The sequence below is a fragment of the Urocitellus parryii genome, chromosome 2, assembly GCF_045843805.1.
Source record: "Urocitellus parryii isolate mUroPar1 chromosome 2, mUroPar1.hap1, whole genome shotgun sequence".
Lineage (NCBI taxonomy): Eukaryota > Metazoa > Chordata > Mammalia > Rodentia > Sciuridae > Urocitellus > Urocitellus parryii.
Window position 1 is genome coordinate 149495705 of NC_135532.1, and position 6763 is coordinate 149502467.

At 37.5% G+C, this 6763-nt stretch overlaps 1 non-coding gene across 1 annotated transcript; it reads right to left on the bottom strand.

Moving 5' to 3' along the window:
* Positions 1 to 3826: 3826 nt before the first annotated feature.
* On the bottom strand, positions 3827 to 3927 carry LOC113192327 (small nucleolar RNA U13). Its single transcript, XR_003302001.1, has one exon. It is a non-coding gene; the product is annotated as a small nucleolar RNA U13 (small nucleolar RNA).
* Between the last annotated feature and the right edge of the window lie 2836 nt (positions 3928 to 6763).

Consider the following 6763-nt stretch of genomic DNA (forward strand, 5'->3'; position numbering starts at 1 on the left):
TGATGAGATCTTAGTGGGTAGGTTACAATTTTGAATACATGGGTGAAGACTGAGTACTTGAGGTCAGCTTTATACTCTAGATTTTAACTTTTTAAGACTATATTCTATCACCATTCTCCCCACCCCTCACAAAAAATGGACTGGAACTGTAATACTTAGCCTGTTTATTCTTTGTCTCTATCTTGGATGCCCATGTGCAACTAGGTTTTCCATTTTGTGAAGAAGAAAATCTCCCACATATACTACTTAAACTAGTATTGTAATTGACTGCTACTGTAAGATATCTTTATATAGACAATAGAAGGAAGAGAGAAAAGGGAAAGTCTTAAGGGGAAAATAGTGCAATAAAACTAAAATAGCAACTACCTTGATTGGAATAATTTTGATTTCTATATAGCCTATACCTGCATCCTTTCTGGACTGATATGTCCATGTGACCTTCTTAACACAGTATTATGCTTTTTCATACATATAATGAAAGATGAGTGAAGGCTATAATATAGTGACTTTTGCCTATCCATTGCCACTACTGACTGGGAGGATAGGAGGGGTCCTCTCTGTGCATAAGTCATGCATAGGAGAGTAGTTTCCCTGGCTTTGAGTACTTTGAAGTCTTATCAAACAAGTTTCAATTCTGGGGACAGTTTGCTCATCTACTTTTGTTTCTGAAGAGATGTGGGAAGAGATGACCCACACATTGGGAAAGTTAGAAGCCTAGATGAATCATTTTGGCCCAGTAGATGGCTGAACTGAGTCAGTAGCTGCCTCCTACTCCAGCCTGGATATCTGGATGCCTGGATTCTTCCCATTTGTAGACTCATGAAAAAATCATGATTAGGAATTTTACAAATGTTTCATCAAACTGGAATGAAGTCATTTTCAACACATGTTCGAGACCATAGTATGTGGAAGTGATGGACTCCCTGAAAAAGAAATTTCTAGTTTTTTTTTCATTTTTGTATCATAAAACACAGCCTCTTGCAATAAAAAATACAGAGTAATAAAAATAATAAGAAACAAAAAGAATTTCTGTTAGTCTACCTACTCAGAGATAAATGTGGTTAATATATTAGTGTATGTTCTTCCGGAATGTTATCTATGTGTTCACATGTACATACTTCTACATAAAACACTTTTTTCAATCATGTCTCTTTTTTAAAAAATCATGTCTCTTTTTAGTTAATACACGATTAACATCTTTTCAGATCAATGAAATTGTTTATTGAAGAATTTCTATGGCTCCTTTTCAATAGCTTCTGACATCATAAAAACCTTTCCTCATACCAGTAGATATTATCCTTTTCATGCTAGACACCACCTTAGCTATCTTCCCTCAAAAAAAAAAAAAAAAAAACCAACACAAAAAAGCAAAACAAAAACAAAACAAAAAACAACTTCTTGAGGATTTATCTTCATTAACCCATCTTTTCTTTTTTCTTTGTTTTTTTTTTTTTTTCCATTTTGGTGCTGGGAATTGAAAAATTCTATCTCCGCAGACATTCTATCACTGAAGTACAACCTAGCCCATCCTGTCAATTTTAAGTCTGCTGCAATACGATTTCTGTCCTTACCCTCTGTAGAGATTGTTCTTTTCAAAGCCAGTCATGACCTCCTTACTGTCAAATTTTATGAAAACATCACTATTTTTTTTTTTTTGCTTGATTTTCTGGAAGCATTAGACTTAGTTGACCTCTTCTTGAAGTTCTTTCTTTGGTTGTTGACAATTATATTCTTCTAGGTTTCCTTGTGCCTCTTTGTTCCCTCTTGGTCTTTGGTTAGGATCCTTATACCTTAAGTAGTAATTTTCTTCTGGTCTCTGCCTCAGCACTTGTCTTACTCTCTTCATTTTCTCTCATCAATCTCAAAATTTCCCGTGGGGTAAGCTACATATGAATTGATGACTCCCATCTACCCCTCTGATGTAGAATCTCTCATGAGCATGAGGCTCATAAATTAACTGTCCCTTGAACATGGAATTTCAAACTCATCTTTTAAAAGCAAGCTTTTATTCCTTGCTGTATTGGTCAGATTTCTATCACTGTGACAAAATGTCTGCAACAGAGGGAGGAAACTATTATTTTAAACTCACCATTTCAGAGGTTTCAGGCCATGGTTGCTTGGCCCTGTCACTTTGGGCCTGTGGGAGGTAGGACATTATAGTGGGGAGCATATGGCAGAATAAACTTCTCACTCTATGGCGGCTGCGAAGTAGAGAGAAAGGAGCAGAGTGGGTGGGTGGGGTGTCCTAATATACCCTCATGCACATGTTTCCAGTGACCTACTAACTCCAACTGACCCCACTTCTTAAAGTTTCTACCACCTCCAATAGTGCCTCCAGCTATGGATCAAGCCTTCAATTCATGAGTCCAGATTCAAAGTCTCACACTTGCCTCGGGCCTGTTCTCTATCTATGTTCCCTATTTTCATGAATGCATCACTTAATGATATCTCAAATATGCACCTATTTGGGTTTAAAATCACTCTCACTCCTCTGATTTTACATCCAATTAATCATCACTCCTGCCTACTTTGCATCTAAATGTCACTCAGATTTACCCAGTTCCATCCATTCTCATAGCTACTAGGTGATTTTAGGTCCTTGACATCTCACTTTGGTTTTGATAAAATAAACAATATTTTTATATAACTCAAATATATTATTAAAATTAATTTCATCTTTTTTCTTTGATGAAGGAGACCATTATAAAATTATTAATTGCATATGTATCTCATTTCAACCAGGCAGCAGTAATCTATATGCTAGGTAACTCTTAAGCCTCTTTTTTTAGGTCTCTTGAATTTTACTTTTTAAGTTTTATTTACCTTAAAATGTATTGTAATTTAATTAATTCAAGGTGTTATTTGGGGTTAATTGGCCTACTTCTAGTTACAAATTTTAAGTAAAGTTTATTATATCTGAATTTGTCCTTCTCTTGCCCTCCCTTCCACCCTTCTCCAAATAAAAATGTTCTTGGTTGGTAGAGTGCTTGCCTAGCATGCACAAGGCTTGCACAGTCCCCAGCACCACACACACACACACACACACACACACACACACACACACAAATGTTCACATGTTCATGTTCTCTCCTGTGATGCAGTTTAACTCATGCAGGTTTCATCATATAGTGCAACAGTTTCCTAACATGTCTGTCTTCCCATCTAGGCTGTGAATTCTTAAGTGGCAGAGACTAAATATTAATTATGTTTGTGTTCCCTCAACTCAAAAGGTGTTATTGCATAGTACTAGCTCAATAATTTGAGGGTCTGACTGTAAAGAACTAGAGCCCTAAAATTTGAATTCATTTTATTTTAGGCAAGACACTGTCATATATTACTTAGGATCTAGTTAATATTTTTTCTTAAAATGCAAACCGTTTTTATTTATAAAAGAAGTATTCAATCCATATTCAAATAATGCAGAAGCATGCAAAAATAAAAAATGACAGTCCCCCAGAAAAGTCAAGCGTGGGAATTATGAACTTCATTCAGTTCAACATTACTGTCACAGCAGTCTGGTTACCCTAGATGGCAGTCTTGAGCTGTTGTTTGGACAGGTAATGCAGGTCTAACCTCAGTGCTTGCCAAAGACAAAATCATTATCATTGTTTTCAAATTGAAAGTAGCAATTCATATCAAAATCCTTAGAGGTAGATTAAGCAAATGAAAGTTTGATAATTTTTACGACTTATCAATGCATATAAAGGTATGCATGAAGGAAAATACTGCGCAGATAGTTGACATTTTATGAATATGGGTAATTTTAGACTGGCAAAAGAAGGACTGTAAGTTCCAAGTTTGTGTTTTGGGTTTTTTTTTCCTTTTTACTCAGACGGGTTATGTGCTGACATCATAACAGTTTAGAGGGAGGCACATATCACACAATGGTGTGAACACCCAATCATCATGCTAATGACCAAAAAGGATCTGTCTTTGGACTTTTCTAGATCCTCTTCTAACTTTGGATTGTATAACTCTGTTTTGGCTGAATTCCTGCTGTAGTTTTGGAGCCAGTGATCATATAATTGCCTGAACACAATTTTACCCCACCTTCAGGTATAAATACTAGAAGAGAAAACCAAGAGTGAACTGCAAAACCCCCTCTATTTTCCACAGATTGTGCATACACGTGTGTCCAGCAGCTCTGGGGTGACTTAGATTCCAGTTCCAGTCACACCTAGCTGGAATAGAATCTGCCTTGTCTCATGATTTTTGAGTTTCTCCCCTAACCACTAATTGCCAGGATTTATGTATTCATTCTCAACAAAGATGGATGTGTTTTGATTGCCTGCAATGTGATAGGGATACAGCAATGAGCAAATAGTCAAAAACCCCTGTCTTCAAGAGGATAGTAAATACAAATTACAGAAACATACTGCATAATGCCATGAAGAATAAAAACCATTTAGGAGGATAGAGATGATGAGAATAGTCTTATATATGGGGTTTCAAAAAAAAAAACACTATTTAATGAGAAGACATTTGAGCCGAGTTATGAATGAAATGGTGGGACAGAGTGCCAGGCAGAGGGCAGGGCAAAGACTCTGTGGTGAGAGCTAGATGGCCTCCATTTATAAGTAACAAGATTATGCTGGAGTGAACAACAGTGGTATGGTGGGAAATGAGGTTGGAAAGTACCAAGGCCAGATCATCTGTGGTGTAGTTGGCTGTTGGTCTAAAGTGCCATGGGAGGTATAAGGAGGCTTTGAGAAGGTAAATCACATTGTCTGACTTAATTTCATGGAAAGATGCACTTAATTTCATGGAAAGAAACATTGACATGCCACTTCAGACACATTATTGTGCCACCATTATGTTAGCGCTGTGGCTGGTGGTAAGAAGAGTTTCTTGAAGTTGGAAGAAAATGCAAGTGCACTGTTTCCAGGTTGAGAATATCGTCTTGTCAACAGCATGGTGCATGAATAAGGTTATAGAATGAATGTGAAAATGGATACATGAATCAAGAGTTGGGAAATAGAAAATCAGATGCTTTGTCTCTACCTGAAGCCCATGTGCCCTCACCCCTGGGGACTGATGATCAGTAAAGCCATTTTCTAGGTATTATTGGTGGGAATGTAGATTGGTGTACTCACTATGGAAAACATGAAGGTTTCCAAAGAAATTTAAAATGAAGCTTCCATTTATGACCCATAAATCCCTACTCTGGGTACATATCCAAAGAAAATGAAATCAGCATCTTGTAAAGACATGTACATTCATTCCCATGTTCACTGAAACATGATTCACAATTGCCAAGGTGTAGAAATAATCTGCTGGCAGATAAATGGATCAGAAAACTGTGGGGAATACATACAATAGAATATTATTTGGCCTTAAAAAAGATTTTACTGCTTACCACAATATGAATGAAACTGGAAGACACTATGCTAAGTGAAATAAAGGAGACTGTTAATGGGTTAGATATGAGGTATCCTCCAAAAGCTCATGTGTGAGACAGTGCAAGAACACTGAGAGGTGAAATGATTGGGATATGAGACAACCCAATTAGTGAACTGGTCCCCCGACGAGATTAACTGAGTGGTAACTGAAGGCAAGTAGGGTATGACTGGAAGAGGTAGGCATGGAGGGCATGCCTTTGGGGTATATGTTTTGTATCTGGGCAGTGGACTGTCTCTCTCTGCTTTCTGATCATCATGTGAGCCACTTCCCTCTGTCATACTCTTCCATCATGGTATTCAGCCTCACCTTGAGTCCTGAGGAATGGCTATGAGACCTCTGAATCTGTGATCCCACAAATAAACTTCTTCCTCTAAAATCGTTCTCATCAAGTCCTTCAGCCATAGTGGCAAAAAGAACTGACTAAAACAGACATAGTAAGAAAAAACTTTTGCAGGATCTCATGCATATGTGGAATCTAAAAAAGGAAAGAAAAGTATAACATACAGAATATGTTAGATTTTCATCTCTGTGACAAAACACCTGAGCTAAACAACTTAAAAGGAGAAGAAATTTATTATGGCTCATAGTTTCAGAGCTTTCTTTCAGTCTGTGGTCACTTGGCTCTGTGGCTTTGGGCCTGTGGTGAGGCAAACAGCACGGCTGGGGGTGCTGTGGTGGAGAAGGCTGTTCACCTCCTGGTGGCCAGGAAACAAAACAGAGAGAATGGGGCCACCCAAGAGCTGCTTCAAGTTCACACTCCCAATGACATCATTTCCTTTTATCAGGCCTACCTCTTAATGTTTCTAGCCCACCTGATAATTCCACAAGCTGATGACTGAAGTCTTTAATACATGGACCCTGGGGGACATTTAAGATCCAAACTGTAACATAGAGAATAAAACGTTTGCCGCCAGGGGTTGGGAGTGGTGGAGGAAATGGAGAGGGGTAGGTCCAAGGATACAAGGCAGATTTGTAGGATGACCAAGTTTAGACAGGTAATGTACAACTTGAATACTACAGGTAGTAAAATCATGCTGTGCTTGGAATTTTTTTCTAAATGCTAAATTTTAGCTGCTTTTGCCACAAAACAAACAAAAAATCATGAGTAACTGTGAGATAATGGATATGCTGATTTGCTTCACTGTAACAATCACTTTGCTATCTATCTGTGTTTTATAACACCATAATGTGTACCTTGAATACACACAATACATTTATTTTAAGAAATTAGGAGTTTCAGTATGGAAGACAGGAAGGCAGTTTTCTATGAAGGAAACTTACCCTGACACATAAAACTAGGGAAGGAGGAAAAGGAAAGAAACAGAGCAAAAAAAATTTGATAAAATGTTTATTTTTTCATTAA